This window comes from Balaenoptera ricei, chromosome 2 (genome assembly GCF_028023285.1).
Source record: "Balaenoptera ricei isolate mBalRic1 chromosome 2, mBalRic1.hap2, whole genome shotgun sequence".
NCBI classification, from domain to species: Eukaryota; Metazoa; Chordata; class Mammalia; order Artiodactyla; family Balaenopteridae; genus Balaenoptera; species Balaenoptera ricei.
Genome location: NC_082640.1, coordinates 56,052,465 through 56,072,025, shown reverse-complemented (window position 1 = coordinate 56,072,025; position 19,561 = coordinate 56,052,465). Strand labels below are relative to the sequence as shown.

The 19,561-nt window shown below is 54.9% G+C and overlaps 7 non-coding genes across 7 annotated transcripts; all 7 read left to right on the top strand.

Annotated features, from left to right (window-relative positions):
- Positions 1–1,519: 1,519 nt before the first annotated feature.
- On the top strand, positions 1,520–1,612 carry LOC132361083 (small nucleolar RNA SNORD116). The gene has a single exon (XR_009501396.1). It is a non-coding gene; the product is annotated as a small nucleolar RNA SNORD116 (small nucleolar RNA).
- A 2,667-nt stretch (positions 1,613–4,279) lies between these two features.
- LOC132360952 (small nucleolar RNA SNORD116) lies at positions 4,280–4,372 on the top strand. The gene has a single exon (XR_009501269.1). It is a non-coding gene; the product is annotated as a small nucleolar RNA SNORD116 (small nucleolar RNA).
- A 2,687-nt stretch (positions 4,373–7,059) lies between these two features.
- On the top strand, positions 7,060–7,152 carry LOC132361081 (small nucleolar RNA SNORD116). Its single transcript, XR_009501394.1, has one exon. It is a non-coding gene; the product is annotated as a small nucleolar RNA SNORD116 (small nucleolar RNA).
- A 2,667-nt stretch (positions 7,153–9,819) lies between these two features.
- On the top strand, positions 9,820–9,912 carry LOC132361803 (small nucleolar RNA SNORD116). The gene has a single exon (XR_009502070.1). It is a non-coding gene; the product is annotated as a small nucleolar RNA SNORD116 (small nucleolar RNA).
- Positions 9,913–12,599: 2,687 nt separating this feature from the next.
- On the top strand, positions 12,600–12,692 carry LOC132361080 (small nucleolar RNA SNORD116). Its single transcript, XR_009501393.1, has one exon. It is a non-coding gene; the product is annotated as a small nucleolar RNA SNORD116 (small nucleolar RNA).
- A 2,667-nt stretch (positions 12,693–15,359) lies between these two features.
- LOC132361802 (small nucleolar RNA SNORD116) lies at positions 15,360–15,452 on the top strand. The gene has a single exon (XR_009502069.1). It is a non-coding gene; the product is annotated as a small nucleolar RNA SNORD116 (small nucleolar RNA).
- Positions 15,453–18,139: 2,687 nt separating this feature from the next.
- Positions 18,140–18,232, top strand: LOC132361079 (small nucleolar RNA SNORD116). The gene has a single exon (XR_009501392.1). It is a non-coding gene; the product is annotated as a small nucleolar RNA SNORD116 (small nucleolar RNA).
- The last annotated feature ends 1,329 nt before the right edge of the window (positions 18,233–19,561 follow it).

Genomic DNA, 19,561 nt, shown 5'->3' with positions numbered 1-19,561 from the left:
GGTCTTCCTTTGAAAGTCTGTCTGTGGTCCTCGGGGACCATGCCTTTGATCACTGTGAGTTACTCGGTAGTGTCACTGTGGCAGTGGAGAATTTCCAGGATGCATGGTGTGGGATCAGCATCAACCAAGGAGACAGGCTTGCGGTCTGTCTTCCCTGGTGTTCAGTGTTCCCGTGTTCTGAAGATGTTTGTGGTTTCCAGTAGGGTCGTGTCGCCCTGTGGGCTGGAGGAGGGCATGTAGGACGAGGCTTTCAAGGGTTTGAGCGTTTCCTTAGGGGTCAGGGCCGTGAACATTCAAGATGGGAGCTGCCTGAGACGTGGCTGGGAATGTGGACTAGTTTCCGCCGTGGGGATCCGACATGGGTCATGGTGGCTGAAGCCCACCACTTCCTGTGGTGGGCATTCCCACGGGTCAATGGAAAGTGATTAGGCCTAGTTGGCGAGAAGTGGCACGTGGGCCCACGTTCGTTAGCCCCTTGAGTGTTTTCAGACTGCATCTTGGCAGCAGACAGCTGCCGGTCGGTGTCGGCCCAACCATGGGAGTTCCCTTGCTTCCGGAAGTGCTGCGAGTGACCCCAAATGCCCATCAGATATACTGGTAGCTGACAGAGTCTCGAGGTGCATGTCGATGTCACAGCCAAGGCCCGGAGGCAGGTCTCGTCGAGGCTTTGTGTTTTGGTCAGAAGGCGTGGCTGTAGGAGAGCGGGAGTCCGTGGACTATTTCAACAGCCCCTGGGGGTCAAAGTGTGTCTGCGGCCTCTTAAAGCTGACAGGATTCTTTCTCCTTTCAGTTAGGGGTCTCACCAGGGTGCTGTGTATAAACTCTTTCTTTTATTGTTGGACTCCTCTTCACAGGGCCATAGGGACACACAGAGACCAAGACGCGTATGCAGCGGCACACAGAGGAACCCACAAGCACGTCCGCATGCGCAGTCACAGTCACACACGCCCACACGCGTGAACACACACATACAGCCTCTCAGACACCGGCCAACATATGTGCGTAACTTCCTGCAGTCGTACTATCAGACATGCAGTCAATTCTCGGTAAGGGTTAGAGGTCCTTGGGAAGCAGTTTCAGAGCTCAAGGCCAGGTAAATGTTTTTATGGATCATGTCCTGTGAGGACACCGGTCCACTTATGAAGCCTCGGTGATTTCTGTCCACTTCTCAGGTGCAGTTGCTGGGAAAGGCTGGCCGTCGACACAAACAAGACCTTCGTGTGCTCTGATGACTGGAGGTGCTAAGAAGAAGTGGAAAAAGTGAGGCGGGCCCATGTCCCTGAGTGTGTTCGTGGATAACTCAGGATGGTAGGTATTAAAGCACCCCAAGATGTGCCATTAGATATTAGGTTTTCCTCAGACAGGCCCAATGGTTGCAAGAGTGGATTGATTGTTCCCCTTGCTGAGTGGCCTGAGGGCTGTGGATTCTCCAGGCTTTTGGGGTAGCCCAGGCTCATGGCTCCTGTACAGAGTCCCGCGCAGACTCCGGTTGTGTTCTGCAGCGTCCCAGCATGTGCTTGGATTGATGATGACACCCTTGCATGCATTCCTTGGAAAATCTGGACCAAATGAGTGAGAACACTCTACCGTCTCGTCATCGAAACTGAGGTTCAGCACGTTTCCTCTCTCAGGGGGAGAGGACAGTTAGGAATGAGGGCCAGCGTCCCCCGCCGACATGCATGCAAACACCACCAAGGACTCCAGTATTGGAGGGGCTCCTTTCTGAGGGTTGACCGTGTCTGCACATAAGCTGTGTTATCTGTGAAACCCGGGTCCCTGCTGAATGGCTGTTGAGGGAATGCGAGGGGGCAGGTTCTCCTGCTGGTCTTAAGAGTCAGAGTGTGTGCTGGTCTAGGCCCAGTTAGCTTGCAGTTGGGAGGTGAGTTTTGGCCAGGATCACGCTTCGTGCATGCCATTTTGGGGGTTGATTCTGGAAGCCAAAATGAGCAAGCGTCCCTGGTTGGTGCCTGGAACCTCAGGCCAGGCCTGTGGCCCTCCCTGTTCTTGCGTTTTTCACGGTGAGCTTCTTGAGTGCCTAGTGAGGCTGGAGCAATGGGCGGGGGTGAGCTCGGTTGGGCATCGGCGGAAAGGGGCTGATGGATTAGGCCTCGCTGCTGCCCTTGTTTGCTTCTCTACTTTAACTCCCGGCACAGTGTTGATGCCAAGTGGGTCATCGTGGAGTGGGGAGAGGAATGAGTGCTGAATTTAAACCTGCGTGGATCACTGATGGCCCGTACAGGAAGGGAAGGGAAGATGAGGACATGTCCTTTGTGATGTCGTGGAATAGGCTATCATAACTGGGTTGCAGGTGCTGGCCTCGGCTTCCCAAGGATGTGTCATGTTCGTGATGGGCTGGCATCAGCTGCCTATGGAGGGGATGGCTTTGGCAGTTCAAGTGGATGAGGTGAGGTAGGTAACCTGTGTAGAGTTGGAATCCCATTGCCAGAGGAAAGACACCCAAAGGGTGTCTTGCGAGACGTAAAGAAGATTGACATGGTGACGCGTCTCTGCTGGCCTCCTTGGAGGATGTTTAGTTATGCGAACATCCCCTTTGGCTGCTTTGTTCCCTTGTTTGCGAATGTGCAAAGCGAAAGTGCTTCTCCCGGGGGGGCATGACTCGGCTTGCGAACAGCCAGAGGTTTACCTGGAGCAGTCCGTTGGGGGGACAGAGGTGGGGGCACTGCTGCGACGCCAGGCGCACTGTCGTGGACAGCCACTGTGCCCTTTCAAGTTTCCAGGTCCCCTCGTGTGGCAAAGGTTTTCCGTTGAAAGTCTGTCTGTGGTCCTCGGGGACAGTGCCTTTGATCACTGTGAGTGCCTCGGTAGTGTCGCCGTGGCAGTGGAGAATTGCCAGGATGCATGGGGTGGGGTGGGCATCATCAAAGCAGACAGGCTTGCGGTGTGTCTTCCCTGCTGTTCAGTGTCTCCGTGTTCACATGATGTCTGTGGCTTCAAGTAGAGTCGAGTCGCCCTGCAGGCAGGAGGAGGGCACTTAGGACGAGGCTGTGTAGCGTTTGAGCGTTTCCTCAGTGGTCAGGGCCGCAAAGTCTACCAGTTGGAAGCTTGCCTATACGTGGCCGGGAAGGTGGCCTAATTTCCGCTGTGGGGTTCCAACCTGTGTCATGGTTGCTGAAGCCCAACACTTCCCATTGAGGGCATTCCCACGGGGTCATGGGAAGTGATTTGGTCTAGTTGGCGAGACGAGGCACTTGGGCCGAAGTCCGTTAACCCCTTGAGAAGTGCCAGGCTGCATCTTGCCTGTCGGCAACTGCAGGTCGGTGTCAGCCTGCCCATGGGAGGTTACCTTGCTTCCGGGAGCACTGGGAGTGACCCCAAGGGCACATCAGATGTGGTGGTAGGTGGCAGGATCTCCAGGTCCACATAGGTGTGACACCCACGGCCGGGAGGGAGGTCTCGTCCAGTCTTTGTGCTTTGGTCAGAAGGCGTGGCTGTGGGAGAGCGGGAGTCTGTGGCCTATTTTGACAGCCTGGGGTTCAAAGTTCGCATGCGGCCTCATGAAGCTGACAGGGGTCTTTCTCCTTTCACTTGGGGGTCCAACCAGGGTGCTGTGTATAAACTATGACGTTTACTGTTAGAAGCGTCTGCAGAGGGCCACAGGGACACCCAGAGACCAAGACGCGTATTTAGCGGCACCCACAGGTATCCACAAACGCATCCTCGTGCACAGTCACAGTCACACACGCCCACACGTGTGAATACACACATACAGCGTCTCACACACCGAGCAATGTACGTGCGTAACTTCCTTCAGTCGTGCTGTGAGACACACAATCAGTTTTCGGTAAGGGACAGTGGTACTTGGGAAGCAGGTTCTAGGCTCACGCCCAGGTTAAGTGTTCACAAAAATCATGTTCTCTGAGGACCCTTGTGCAATTCAGAAACCTGCCTGATTTCTGTCCACTTCTCAGGTGCAGTTGCAGAGTAAGGCTGGCTGTCGGCAAAGAGAAGAAGACCTTCGCGTTGTCTGATGACTGGATATGCTAAGGAGAACTGGACAAAGTGGGGCGGGTGCACGTTGCCGAGCAAGGCTGTGGATAGCTCAGGACGGTAGGCATTCACCCATACTAAGATGTGCCATTGGATATTAGGATTTCCACAGATGGGCCCAATGGTTGCAAGAGTGGATTGATTGTTGGTCTTGCTGAGTGGCCTGAGGACTGTGGATTCCCCAGGCAGTTGGAGTACTTCCAGGTCATGGCTCCTCTGCAGAGACCCACGGCCTTCCCTTTTGTGTTCTGCAGCCTCCCAGCATGTGCTTGGATCGATGATGACACCCTTGTATGCATTCCTTGGAAAATCTGAAGAAAATGAGTGAGAACGCTCTACCGTCTCCTCATCGAAAGTAAGGTCCAGCACGTTTCCTGTCTCGGGAGTATGGGACAGTTAGGAGTGAGGGCCAACGTCCCCTGCTGACAGGCATGCAAACCCCACTAAGGGCTCCAGAATTGGAGGGGCTTCTGTCTGAGGGTCGACCATGTCTGCCCATAAGCTGGGTCATCTATGAATCCCCGGTCCCTGCTAAAAGGCCGTTGAGGGAATGCAAGAGGGCAGGCTTTCCTGCTAGTCTTCAGGGTCGGAGTGTGTTCTGGTAGAGACCCAGTAAGCTTGCAGCTTGGAGAGGTGATTTTTGGACAGGATCACACTTTGTGCATGCCGCTTCCGAGGTTGATTATGGAAGCCAACATGAGCAAGCTTCCCTGGTTGGAGCCTGGAGCCTCAGGCCAGGCCTGTGGCCCTCTCTGTTGTTGTGTTTCGTGCAGTGAGGTTCTTGACTGCCCCTTGTGGCTGGAGCAGTGGGCGGGCGTGGGCTGGAGTTGGGCGATGGCGGAAGGGGGCTGATGGTTTAGGCCTCAGTGCTGCCCCTGTCAGCTCCTCTGCTGAAGTTGCCGGCACACTGTTGGTGCTAAGTGGATCTTCGTGAAGTGGGGTGTGGATCGAGTGAAGCATTTCAGCCTGGGTGGTGTCTGCTGGCCTGGAGAGAAAGGTAAGGTATCATGAGGAAAGGTCCTGTGTGATGTCGTGGGATGGGTTGTCATCATTGGGTTGCAGGCGCTGGCCTCGGCTTCCCAAGAATGTGTCTTGTTCGTGATGGGCTGGCATAAGCTGCCTATGGAGCGGATGGCTTTGGCAGTTCAAGTGGGTGAGTTGAGGTAGGTAAGCTGTGTAGAGTTGCGATCCCGTTGCCCGAGGAATGACACCCAAAGGGTGTCTTGCGGGAAGTAGAGAAGATCGACATGGTGAGGCGTCTGTGCCGGCCTCCTTGCAGGTAGTTGAGTTATGCGAACATCCCCTTTGGCCGCTTTGTTCCCTTGTTTGGCAATGTGTAAAGCGAAAGTGTTTCTCCCGTGGGGGAATGACGCGACCGGCCGGTGTAGCACACAGGCCTTTCGAACAGCCAGAGGTTTATCTGGAGCAGTCCATTGGTGGGGCAGAGATGGGGGCCCCATTGCCATGCCTGCTGTGCTGCCGTGGCCAGCCACTGTTCCCTTTCAGGCTTCCAAGTTCCCTCGCATGGCAGAGGTCTTCCTTTGAAAGTCTGTCTGTGGTCCTCGGGGACCATGCCTTTGATCACTGTGAGTTACTCGGTAGTGTCACTGTGGCAGTGGAGAATTTCCAGGATGCATGGTGTGGGATCAGCATCAACCAAGGAGACAGGCTTGCGGTCTGTCTTCCCTGGTGTTCAGTGTTCCCGTGTTCTGAAGATGTTTGTGGTTTCCAGTAGGGTCGTGTCGCCCTGTGGGCTGGAGGAGGGCATGTAGGACGAGGCTTTCAAGGGTTTGAGCGTTTCCTTAGGGGTCAGGGCCGTGAACATTCAAGATGGGAGCTGCCTGAGACGTGGCTGGGAATGTGGACTAGTTTCCGCCGTGGGGATCCGACATGGGTCATGGTGGCTGAAGCCCACCACTTCCTGTGGTGGGCATTCCCACGGGTCAATGGAAAGTGATTAGGCCTAGTTGGCGAGAAGTGGCACGTGGGCCCACGTTCGTTAGCCCCTTGAGTGTTTTCAGACTGCATCTTGGCAGCAGACAGCTGCCGGTCGGTGTCGGCCCGACCATGGGAGTTCCCTTGCTTCCGGAAGTGCTGCGAGTGACCCCAAATGCCCATCAGATATACTGGTAGCTGACAGAGTCTCGAGGTGCATGTCGATGTCACAGCCAAGGCCCGGAGGCAGGTCTCGTCGAGGCTTTGTGTTTTGGTCAGAAGGCGTGGCTGTAGGAGAGCGGGAGTCCGTGGACTATTTCAACAGCCCCTGGGGGTCAAAGTGTGTCTGCGGCCTCTTAAAGCTGACAGGATTCTTTCTCCTTTCAGTTAGGGGTCTCACCAGGGTGCTGTGTATAAACTCTTTCTTTTATTGTTGGACTCCTCTTCACAGGGCCATAGGGACACACAGAGACCAAGACGCGTATGCAGCGGCACACAGAGGAACCCACAAGCACGTCCGCATGCGCAGTCACAGTCACACACGCCCACACGCGTGAACACACACATACAGCCTCTCAGACACCGGCCAACATATGTGCGTAACTTCCTGCAGTCGTACTATCAGACATGCAGTCAATTCTCGGTAAGGGTTAGAGGTCCTTGGGAAGCAGTTTCAGAGCTCAAGGCCAGGTAAATGTTTTTATGGATCATGTCCTGTGAGGACACCGGTCCACTTATGAAGCCTCGGTGATTTCTGTCCACTTCTCAGGTGCAGTTGCTGGGAAAGGCTGGCCGTCGACACAAACAAGACCTTCGTGTGCTCTGATGACTGGAGGTGCTAAGAAGAAGTGGAAAAAGTGAGGCGGGCCCATGTCCCTGAGTGTGTTCGTGGATAACTCAGGATGGTAGGTATTAAAGCACCCCAAGATGTGCCATTAGATATTAGGTTTTCCTCAGACAGGCCCAATGGTTGCAAGAGTGGATTGATTGTTCCCCTTGCTGAGTGGCCTGAGGGCTGTGGATTCTCCAGGCTTTTGGGGTAGCCCAGGCTCATGGCTCCTGTACAGAGTCCCGCGCAGACTCCGGTTGTGTTCTGCAGCGTCCCAGCATGTGCTTGGATTGATGATGACACCCTTGCATGCATTCCTTGGAAAATCTGGACCAAATGAGTGAGAACACTCTACCGTCTCGTCATCGAAACTGAGGTTCAGCACGTTTCCTCTCTCAGGGGGAGAGGACAGTTAGGAATGAGGGCCAGCGTCCCCCGCCGACATGCATGCAAACACCACCAAGGACTCCAGTATTGGAGGGGCTCCTTTCTGAGGGTTGACCGTGTCTGCACATAAGCTGTGTTATCTGTGAAACCCGGGTCCCTGCTGAATGGCTGTTGAGGGAATGCGAGGGGGCAGGTTCTCCTGCTGGTCTTAAGAGTCAGAGTGTGTGCTGGTCTAGGCCCAGTTAGCTTGCAGTTGGGAGGTGAGTTTTGGCCAGGATCACGCTTCGTGCATGCCATTTTGGGGGTTGATTCTGGAAGCCAAAATGAGCAAGCGTCCCTGGTTGGTGCCTGGAACCTCAGGCCAGGCCTGTGGCCCTCCCTGTTCTTGCGTTTTTCACGGTGAGCTTCTTGAGTGCCTAGTGAGGCTGGAGCAATGGGCGGGGGTGAGCTCGGTTGGGCATCGGCGGAAAGGGGCTGATGGATTAGGCCTCGCTGCTGCCCTTGTTTGCTTCTCTACTTTAACTCCCGGCACAGTGTTGATGCCAAGTGGGTCATCGTGGAGTGGGGAGAGGAATGAGTGCTGAATTTAAACCTGCGTGGATCACTGATGGCCCGTACAGGAAGGGAAGGGAAGATGAGGACATGTCCTTTGTGATGTCGTGGAATAGGCTATCATAACTGGGTTGCAGGTGCTGGCCTCGGCTTCCCAAGGATGTGTCATGTTCGTGATGGGCTGGCATCAGCTGCCTATGGAGGGGATGGCTTTGGCAGTTCAAGTGGATGAGGTGAGGTAGGTAACCTGTGTAGAGTTGGAATCCCATTGCCAGAGGAAAGACACCCAAAGGGTGTCTTGCGAGACGTAAAGAAGATTGACATGGTGACGCGTCTCTGCTGGCCTCCTTGGAGGATGTTTAGTTATGCGAACATCCCCTTGGGCTGCTTTGTTCCCTTGTTTGGGAATGTGCAAAGCGAAAGTGCTTCTCCCGGGGGGGCATGACTCGGCTTGCGAACAGCCAGAGGTTTACCTGGAGCAGTCCGTTGGGGGGACAGAGGTGGGGGCACTGTTGCGACGCCAGGCGCACTGTCGTGGACAGCCACTGTGCCCTTTCAAGTTTCCAGGTCCCCTCGTGTGGCAAAGGTTTTCCGTTGAAAGTCTGTCTGTGGTCCTCGGGGACAGTGCCTTTGATCACTGTGAGTGCCTCGGTAGTGTCGCCGTGGCAGTGGAGAATGGCCAGGATGCATGGGGTGGGGTGGGCATCATCAAAGCAGACAGGCTTGCGGTGTGTCTTCCCTGCTGTTCAGTGTCTCCGTGTTCACATGATGTCTGTGGCTTCAAGTAGAGTCGAGTCGCCCTGCAGGCAGGAGGAGGGCACTTAGGACGAGGCTGTGTAGCGTTTGAGCGTTTCCTCAGTGGTCAGGGCCGCAAAGCCTACCAGTTGGAAGCTTGCCTATACGTGGCCGGGAAGGTGGCCTAATTTCCGCTGTGGGGTTCCAACCTGTGTCATGGTTGCTGAAGCCCAACACTTCCCATTGAGGGCATTCCCACGGGGTCATGGGAAGTGATTTGGTCTAGTTGGCGAGACGAGGCACTTGGGCCGAAGTCCGTTAACCCCTTGAGAAGTGCCAGGCTGCATCTTGCCTGTCGGCAACTGCAGGTCGGTGTCAGCCTGCCCATGGGAGGTTACCTTGCTTCCGGGATCACTGGGAGTGACCCCAAGGGCACATCAGATGTGGTGGTAGGTGGCAGGATCTCCAGGTCCACATAGGTGTGACACCCACGGCCGGGAGGGAGGTCTCGTCCAGTCTTTGTGCTTTGGTCAGAAGGCGTGGCTGTGGGAGAGCGGGAGTCTGTGGCCTATTTTGACAGCCTGGGGTTCAAAGTTCGCATGCGGCCTCATGAAGCTGACAGGGGTCTTTCTCCTTTCAGTTGGGGGTCCAACCAGGGTGCTGTGTATAAACTATGACGTTTACTGTTAGAAGCGTCTGCAGAGGGCCACAGGGACACCCAGAGACCAAGACGCGTATTTAGCGGCACCCACAGGTATCCACAAACGCATCCTCGTGCACAGTCACAGTCACACACGCCCACACGTGTGAATACACACATACAGCGTCTCACACACCGAGCAATGTACGTGCGTAACTTCCTTCAGTTGTGCTGTGAGACACACAATCAGTTTTCGGTAAGGGACAGTGGTACTTGGGAAGCAGGTTCTAGGCTCACGCCCAGGTTAAGTGTTCACAAAAATCATGTTCTCTGAGGACCCTTGTGCAATTCAGAAACCTGCCTGATTTCTGTCCACTTCTCAGGTGCAGTTGCAGAGTAAGGCTGGCTGTCGGCAAACAGAAGAAGACCTTCGTGTTGTCTGATGACTGGATATGCTAAGGAGAACTGGACAAAGTGGGGCGGGTGCACGTTGCCGAGCAAGGCTGTGGATAGCTCAGGACGGTAGGCATTCACCCATACTAAGATGTGCCATTGGATATTAGGATTTCCACAGATGGGCCCAATGGTTGCAAGAGTGGATTGATTGTTGGTCTTGCTGAGTGGCCTGAGGACTGTGGATTCCCCAGGCAGTTGGAGTACTTCCAGGTCATGGCTCCTCTGCAGAGACCCACGGCCTTCCCTTTTGTGTTCTGCAGCCTCCCAGCATGTGCTTGGATCGATGATGACACCCTTGTATGCATTCCTTGGAAAATCTGAACAAAATGAGTGAGAACGCTCTACCGTCTCCTCATCGAAAGTGAGGTCCAGCACGTTTCCTGTCTCGGGAGTATGGGACAGTTAGGAGTGAGGGCCAACGTCCCCTGCTGACAGGCATGCAAACCCCACTAAGGGCTCCAGCATTGGAGGGGCTCCTGTCTGAGGGTCGACCATGTCTGCCCATAAGCTGGGTCATCTATGAATCCCCGGTCCCTGCTAAAAGGCCGTTGAGGGAATGCAAGAGGGCAGGCTTTCCTGCTAGTCTTCAGGGTCGGAGTGTGTTCTGGTAGAGACCCAGTAAGCTTGCAGCTTGGAGAGGTGATTTTTGGACAGGATCACACTTTGTGCATGCCACTTCCGAGGTTGATTATGGAAGCCAACATGAGCAAGCTTCCCTGGTTGGAGCCTGGAGCCTCAGGCCAGGCCTGTGGCCCTCTCTGTTGTTGTGTTTCGTGCAGTGAGGTTCTTGACTGCCCCTTGTGGCTGGAGCAGTGGGCGGGCGTGGGCTGGAGTTGGGCGATGGCGGAAAGGGGCTGATGGTTTAGGCCTCAGTGCTGCCCCTGTCAGCTCCTCTGCTGAAGTTGCCGGCACACTGTTGGTGCTAAGTGGATCTTCGTGAAGTGGGGTGTGGATCGAGTGAAGCATTTCAGCCTGGGTGGTGTCTGCTGGCCTGGAGAGAAAGGTAAGGTATCATGAGGAAAGGTCCTGTGTGATGTCGTGGGATGGGTTGTCATCATTGGGTTGCAGGCGCTGGCCTCGGCTTCCCAAGAATGTGTCTTGTTCGTGATGGGCTGGCATAAGCTGCCTATGGAGCGGATGGCTTTGGCAGTTCAAGTGGGTGAGTTGAGGTAGGTAAGCTGTGTAGAGTTGCGATCCCGTTGCCCGAGGAATGACACCCAAAGGGTGTCTTGCGGGAAGTAGAGAAGATCGACATGGTGAGGCGTCTGTGCCGGCCTCCTTGCAGGTAGTTGAGTTATGCGAACATCCCCTTTGGCCGCTTTGTTCCCTTGTTTGGCAATGTGTAAAGCGAAAGTGTTTCTCCCGTGGGGGAATGACGCGACCGGCCGGTGTAGCACACAGGCCTTTCGAACAGCCAGAGGTTTATCTGGAGCAGTCCATTGGTGGGGCAGAGATGGGGGCCCCATTGCCATGCCTGCTGTGCTGCCGTGGCCAGCCACTGTTCCCTTTCAGGCTTCCAAGTTCCCTCGCATGGCAGAGGTCTTCCTTTGAAAGTCTGTCTGTGGTCCTCGGGGACCATGCCTTTGATCACTGTGAGTTACTCGGTAGTGTCACTGTGGCAGTGGAGAATTTCCAGGATGCATGGTGTGGGATCAGCATCAATGAAGGAGACAGGCTTGCGGTCTGTCTTCCCTGGTGTTCAGTGTTCCCGTGTTCTGAAGATGTTTGTGGTTTCCAGTAGGGTCGTGTCGCCCTGTGGGCTGGAGGAGGGCATGTAGGACGAGGCTTTCAAGGGTTTGAGCGTTTCCTTAGGGGTCAGGGCCGTGAACATTCAAGATGGGAGCTGCCTGAGACGTGGCTGGGAATGTGGACTAGTTTCCGCCGTGGGGATCCGACATGGGTCATGGTGGCTGAAGCCCACCACTTCCTGTGGTGGGCATTCCCACGGGTCAATGGAAAGTGATTAGGCCTAGTTGGCGAGAAGTGGCACGTGGGCCCACGTTCGTTAGCCCCTTGAGTGTTTTCAGACTGCATCTTGGCAGCAGACAGCTGCCGGTCGGTGTCGGCCCGACCATGGGAGTTCCCTTGCTTCCGGAAGTGCTGCGAGTGACCCCAAATGCCCATCAGATATACTGGTAGCTGACAGAGTCTCGAGGTGCATGTCGATGTCACAGCCAAGGCCCGGAGGCAGGTCTCGTCGAGGCTTTGTGTTTTGGTCAGAAGGCGTGGCTGTAGGAGAGCGGGAGTCCGTGGACTATTTCAACAGCCCCTGGGGGTCAAAGTGTGTCTGCGGCCTCTTAAAGCTGACAGGATTCTTTCTCCTTTCAGTTAGGGGTCTCACCAGGGTGCTGTGTATAAACTCTTTCTTTTATTGTTGGACTCCTCTTCACAGGGCCATAGGGACACACAGAGACCAAGATGCGTATGCAGCGGCACACAGAGGAACCCACAAGCACGTCCGCATGCGCAGTCACAGTCACACACGCCCACACGCGTGAACACACACATACAGCCTCTCAGACACCGGCCAACATATGTGCGTAACTTCCTGCAGTCGTACTATCAGACATGCAGTCAATTCTCGGTAAGGGTTAGAGGTCCTTGGGAAGCAGTTTCAGAGCTCAAGGCCAGGTAAATGTTTTTATGGATCATGTCCTGTGAGGACACCGGTCCACTTATGAAGCCTCGGTGATTTCTGTCCACTTCTCAGGTGCAGTTGCTGGGAAAGGCTGGCCGTCGACACAAACAAGACCTTCGTGTGCTCTGATGACTGGAGGTGCTAAGAAGAAGTGGAAAAAGTGAGGCGGGCCCATGTCCCTGAGTGTGTTCGTGGATAACTCAGGATGGTAGGTATTAAAGCACCCCAAGATGTGCCATTAGATATTAGGTTTTCCTCAGACAGGCCCAATGGTTGCAAGAGTGGATTGATTGTTCCCCTTGCTGAGTGGCCTGAGGGCTGTGGATTCTCCAGGCTTTTGGGGTAGCCCAGGCTCATGGCTCCTGTACAGAGTCCCGCGCAGACTCCGGTTGTGTTCTGCAGCGTCCCAGCATGTGCTTGGATTGATGATGACACCCTTGCATGCATTCCTTGGAAAATCTGGACCAAATGAGTGAGAACACTCTACCGTCTCGTCATCGAAACTGAGGTTCAGCACGTTTCCTCTCTCAGAGGGAGAGGACAGTTAGGAATGAGGGCCAGCGTCCCCCGCCGACATGCATGCAAACACCACCAAGGACTCCAGTATTGGAGGGGCTCCTTTCTGAGGGTTGACCGTGTCTGCACATAAGCTGTGTTATCTGTGAAACCCGGGTCCCTGCTGAATGGCTGTTGAGGGAATGCGAGGGGGCAGGTTCTCCTGCTGGTCTTAAGAGTCAGAGTGTGTGCTGGTCTAGGCCCAGTTAGCTTGCAGTTGGGAGGTGAGTTTTGGCCAGGATCACGCTTCGTGCATGCCATTTTGGGGGTTGATTCTGGAAGCCAAAATGAGCAAGCGTCCCTGGTTGGTGCCTGGAACCTCAGGCCAGGCCTGTGGCCCTCCCTGTTCTTGCGTTTTTCACGGTGAGCTTCTTGAGTGCCTAGTGAGGCTGGAGCAATGGGCGGGGGTGAGCTCGGTTGGGCATCGGCGGAAAGGGGCTGATGGATTAGGCCTCGCTGCTGCCCTTGTTTGCTTCTCTACTTTAACTCCCGGCACAGTGTTGATGCCAAGTGGGTCATCGTGGAGTGGGGAGAGGAATGAGTGCTGAATTTAAACCTGCGTGGATCACTGATGGCCCGTACAGGAAGGGAAGGGAAGATGAGGACATGTCCTTTGTGATGTCGTGGAATAGGCTATCATAACTGGGTTGCAGGTGCTGGCCTCGGCTTCCCAAGGATGTGTCATGTTCGTGATGGGCTGGCATCAGCTGCCTATGGAGGGGATGGCTTTGGCAGTTCAAGTGGATGAGGTGAGGTAGGTAACCTGTGTAGAGTTGGAATCCCATTGCCAGAGGAAAGACACCCAAAGGGTGTCTTGCGAGACGTAAAGAAGATTGACATGGTGACGCGTCTCTGCTGGCCTCCTTGGAGGATGTTTAGTTATGCGAACATCCCCTTGGGCTGCTTTGTTCCCTTGTTTGGGAATGTGCAAAGCGAAAGTGCTTCTCCCGGGGGGGCATGACTCGGCTTGCGAACAGCCAGAGGTTTACCTGGAGCAGTCCGTTGGGGGGACAGAGGTGGGGGCACTGTTGCGACGCCAGGCGCACTGTCGTGGACAGCCACTGTGCCCTTTCAAGTTTCCAGGTCCCCTCGTGTGGCAAAGGTTTTCCGTTGAAAGTCTGTCTGTGGTCCTCGGGGACAGTGCCTTTGATCACTGTGAGTGCCTCGGTAGTGTCGCCGTGGCAGTGGAGAATGGCCAGGATGCATGGGGTGGGGTGGGCATCATCAAAGCAGACAGGCTTGCGGTGTGTCTTCCCTGCTGTTCAGTGTCTCCGTGTTCACATGATGTCTGTGGCTTCAAGTAGAGTCGAGTCGCCCTGCAGGCAGGAGGAGGGCACTTAGGACGAGGCTGTGTAGCGTTTGAGCGTTTCCTCAGTGGTCAGGGCCGCAAAGCCTACCAGTTGGAAGCTTGCCTATACGTGGCCGGGAAGGTGGCCTAATTTCCGCTGTGGGGTTCCAACCTGTGTCATGGTTGCTGAAGCCCAACACTTCCCATTGAGGGCATTCCCACGGGGTCATGGGAAGTGATTTGGTCTAGTTGGCGAGACGAGGCACTTGGGCCGAAGTCCGTTAACCCCTTGAGAAGTGCCAGGCTGCATCTTGCCTGTCGGCAACTGCAGGTCGGTGTCAGCCTGCCCATGGGAGGTTACCTTGCTTCCGGGATCACTGGGAGTGACCCCAAGGGCACATCAGATGTGGTGGTAGGTGGCAGGATCTCCAGGTCCACATAGGTGTGACACCCACGGCCGGGAGGGAGGTCTCGTCCAGTCTTTGTGCTTTGGTCAGAAGGCGTGGCTGTGGGAGAGCGGGAGTCTGTGGCCTATTTTGACAGCCTGGGGTTCAAAGTTCGCATGCGGCCTCATGAAGCTGACAGGGGTCTTTCTCCTTTCAGTTGGGGGTCCAACCAGGGTGCTGTGTATAAACTATGACGTTTACTGTTAGAAGCGTCTGCAGAGGGCCACAGGGACACCCAGAGACCAAGACGCGTATTTAGCGGCACCCACAGGTATCCACAAACGCATCCTCGTGCACAGTCACAGTCACACACGCCCACACGTGTGAATACACACATACAGCGTCTCACACACCGAGCAATGTACGTGCGTAACTTCCTTCAGTCGTGCTGTGAGACACACAATCAGTTTTCGGTAAGGGACAGTGGTACTTGGGAAGCAGGTTCTAGGCTCACGCCCAGGTTAAGTGTTCACAAAAATCATGTTCTCTGAGGACCCTTGTGCAATTCAGAAACCTGCCTGATTTCTGTCCACTTCTCAGGTGCAGTTGCAGAGTAAGGCTGGCTGTCGGCAAACAGAAGAAGACCTTCGCGTTGTCTGATGACTGGATATGCTAAGGAGAACTGGACAAAGTGGGGCGGGTGCACGTTGCCGAGCAAGGCTGTGGATAGCTCAGGACGGTAGGCATTCACCCATACTAAGATGTGCCATTGGATATTAGGATTTCCACAGATGGGCCCAATGGTTGCAAGAGTGGATTGATTGTTGGTCTTGCTGAGTGGCCTGAGGACTGTGGATTCCCCAGGCAGTTGGAGTACTTCCAGGTCATGGCTCCTCTGCAGAGACCCACGGCCTTCCCTTTTGTGTTCTGCAGCCTCCCAGCATGTGCTTGGATCGATGATGACACCCTTGTATGCATTCCTTGGAAAATCTGAACAAAATGAGTGAGAACGCTCTACCGTCTCCTCATCGAAAGTGAGGTCCAGCACGTTTCCTGTCTCGGGAGTATGGGACAGTTAGGAGTGAGGGCCAACGTCCCCTGCTGACAGGCATGCAAACCCCACTAAGGGCTCCAGCATTGGAGGGGCTCCTGTCTGAGGGTCGACCATGTCTGCCCATAAGCTGGGTCATCTATGAATCCCCGGTCCCTGCTAAAAGGCCGTTGAGGGAATGCAAGAGGGCAGGCTTTCCTGCTAGTCTTCAGGGTCGGAGTGTGTTCTGGTAGAGACCCAGTAAGCTTGCAGCTTGGAGAGGTGATTTTTGGACAGGATCACACTTTGTGCATGCCGCTTCCGAGGTTGATTATGGAAGCCAACATGAGCAAGCTTCCCTGGTTGGAGCCTGGAGCCTCAGGCCAGGCCTGTGGCCCTCTCTGTTGTTGTGTTTCGTGCAGTGAGGTTCTTGACTGCCCCTTGTGGCTGGAGCAGTGGGCGGGCGTGGGCTGGAGTTGGGCGATGGCGGAAAGGGGCTGATGGTTTAGGCCTCAGTGCTGCCCCTGTCAGCTCCTCTGCTGAAGTTGCCGGCACACTGTTGGTGCTAAGTGGATCTTCGTGAAGTGGGGTGTGGATCGAGTGAAGCATTTCAGCCTGGGTGGTGTCTGCTGGCCTGGAGAGAAAGGTAAGGTATCATGAGGAAAGGTCCTGTGTGATGTCGTGGGATGGGTTGTCATCATTGGGTTGCAGGCGCTGGCCTCGGCTTCCCAAGAATGTGTCTTGTTCGTGATGGGCTGGCATAAGCTGCCTATGGAGCGGATGGCTTTGGCAGTTCAAGTGGGTGAGTTGAGGTAGGTAAGCTGTGTAGAGTTGCGATCCCGTTGCCCGAGGAATGACACCCAAAGGGTGTCTTGCGGGAAGTAGAGAAGATCGACATGGTGAGGCGTCTGTGCCGGCCTCCTTGCAGGTAGTTGAGTTATGCGAACATCCCCTTTGGCCGCTTTGTTCCCTTGTTTGGCAATGTGTAAAGCGAAAGTGTTTCTCCCGTGGGGGAATGACGCGACCGGCCGGTGTAGCACACAGGCCTTTCGAACAGCCAGAGGTTTATCTGGAGCAGTCCATTGGTGGGGCAGAGATGGGGGCCCCATTGCCATGCCTGCTGTGCTGCCGTGGCCAGCCACTGTTCCCTTTCAGGCTTCCAAGTTCCCTCGCATGGCAGAGGTCTTCCTTTGAAAGTCTGTCTGTGGTCCTCGGGGACCATGCCTTTGATCACTGTGAGTTACTCGGTAGTGTCACTGTGGCAGTGGAGAATTTCCAGGATGCATGGTGTGGGATCAGCATCAATGAAGGAGACAGGCTTGCGGTCTGTCTTCCCTGGTGTTCAGTGTTCCCGTGTTCTGAAGATGTTTGTGGTTTCCAGTAGGGTCGTGTCGCCCTGTGGGCTGGAGGAGGGCATGTAGGACGAGGCTTTCAAGGGTTTGAGCGTTTCCTTAGGGGTCAGGGCCGTGAACATTCAAGATGGGAGCTGCCTGAGACGTGGCTGGGAATGTGGACTAGTTTCCGCCGTGGGGATCCGACATGGGTCATGGTGGCTGAAGCCCACCACTTCCTGTGGTGGGCATTCCCACGGGTCAATGGAAAGTGATTAGGCCTAGTTGGCGAGAAGTGGCACGTGGGCCCACGTTCGTTAGCCTCTTGAGTGTTTTCAGACTGCATCTTGGCAGCAGACAGCTGCCGGTCGGTGTCGGCCCGACCATGGGAGTTCCCTTGCTTCCGGAAGTGCTGCGAGTGACCCCAAATGCCCATCAGATATACTGGTAGCTGACAGAGTCTCGAGGTGCATGTCGATGTCACAGCCAAGGCCCGGAGGCAGGTCTCGTCGAGGCTTTGTGTTTTGGTCAGAAGGCGTGGCTGTAGGAGAGCGGGAGTCCGTGGACTATTTCAACAGCCCCTGGGGGTCAAAGTGTGTCTGCGGCCTCTTAAAGCTGACAGGATTCTTTCTCCTTTCAGTTAGGGGTCTCACCAGGGTGCTGTGTATAAACTCTTTCTTTTATTGTTGGACTCCTCTTCACAGGGCCATAGGGACACACAGAGACCAAGATGCGTATGCAGCGGCACACAGAGGAACCCACAAGCACGTCCGCATGCGCAGTCACAGTCACACACGCCCACACGCGTGAACACACACATACAGCCTCTCAGACACCGGCCAACATATGTGCGTAACTTCCTGCAGTCGTACTATCAGACATGCAGTCAATTCTCGGTAAGGGTTAGAGGTCCTTGGGAAGCAGTTTCAGAGCTCAAGGCCAGGTAAATGTTTTTATGGATCATGTCCTGTGAGGACACCGGTCCACTTATGAAGCCTCGGTGATTTCTGTCCACTTCTCAGGTGCAGTTGCTGGGAAAGGCTGGCCGTCGACACAAACAAGACCTTCGTGTGCTCTGATGACTGGAGGTGCTAAGAAGAAGTGGAAAAAGTGAGGCGGGCCCATGTCCCTGAGTGTGTTCGTGGATAACTCAGGATGGTAGGTATTAAAGCACCCCAAGATGTGCCATTAGATATTAGGTTTTCCTCAGACAGGCCCAATGGTTGCAAGAGTGGATTGATTGTTCCCCTTGCTGAGTGGCCTGAGGGCTGTGGATTCTCCAGGCTTTTGGGGTAGCCCAGGCTCATGGCTCCTGTACAGAGTCCCGCGCAGACTCCGGTTGTGTTCTGCAGCGTCCCAGCATGTGCTTGGATTGATGATGACACCCTTGCATGCATTCCTTGGAAAATCTGGACCAAATGAGTGAGAACACTCTACCGTCTCGTCATCGAAACTGAGGTTCAGCACGTTTCCTCTCTCAGGGGGAGAGGACAGTTAGGAATGAGGGCCAGCGTCCCCCGCCGACATGCATGCAAACACCACCAAGGACTCCAGTATTGGAGGGGCTCCTTTCTGAGGGTTGACCGTGTCTGCACATAAGCTGTGTTATCTGTGAAACCCGGGTCCCTGCTGAATGGCTGTTGAGGGAATGCGAGGGGGCAGGTTCTCCTGCTGGTCTTAAGAGTCAGAGTGTGTGCTGGTCTAGGCCCAGTTAGCTTGCAGTTGGGAGGTGAGTTTTGGCCAGGATCACGCTTCGTGCATGCCATTTTGGGGGTTGATTCTGGAAGCCAAAATGAGCAAGCGTCCCTGGTTGGTGCCTGGAACCTCAGGCCAGGCCTGTGGCCCTCCCTGTTCTTGCGTTTTTCACGGTGAGCTTCTTGAGTGCCTAGTGAGGCTGGAGCAATGGGCGGGGGTGAGCTCGGTTGGGCATCGGCGGAAAGGGGCTGATGGATTAGGCCTCGCTGCTGCCCTTGTTTGCTTCTCTACTTTAACTCCCGGCACAGTGTTGATGCCAAGTGGGTCATCGTGGAGTGGGGAGAGGAATGAGTGCTGAATTTAAACCTGCGTGGATCACTGATGGCCCATACAGGAAGGGAAGGGAAGATGAGGACATGTCCTTTGTGATGTCGTGGAATAGGCTATCATAACTGGGTTGCAGGTGCTGGCCTCGGCTTCCCAAGGATGTGTCATGTTCGTGATGGGCTGGCATCAGCTGCCTATGGAGGGGATGGCTTTGGCAGTTCAAGTGGATGAGGTGAGGTAGGTAACCTGTGTAGAGTTGGAATCCCATTGCCAGAGGAAAGACACCCAAAGGGTGTCTTGCGAGACGTAAAGAAGATTGACATGGTGACGCGTCTCTGCTGGCCTCCTTGGAGGATGTTTAGTTATGCGAACATCCCCTTGGGCTGCTTTGTTCCCTTGTTTGGGAATGTGCAAAGCGAAAGTGCTTCTCCCGGGGGGGCATGACTCGGCTTGCGAACAGCCAGAGGTTTACCTGGAGCAGTCCGTTGGGGGGACAGAGGTGGGGGCACTGTTGCGACGCCAGGCGCACTGTCGTGGACAGCCACTGTGCCCTTTCAAGTTTCCAGGTCCCCTCGTGTGGCAAAGGTTTTCCGTTGAAAGTCTGTCTGTGGTCCTCGGGGACAGTGCCTTTGATCACTGTGAGTGCCTCGGTAGTGTCGCCGTGGCAGTGGAGAATTGCCAGGATGCATGGGGTGGGGTGGGCATCATCAAAGCAGACAGGCTTGCGGTGTGTCTTCCCTGCTGTTCAGTGTCTCCGTGTTCACATGAT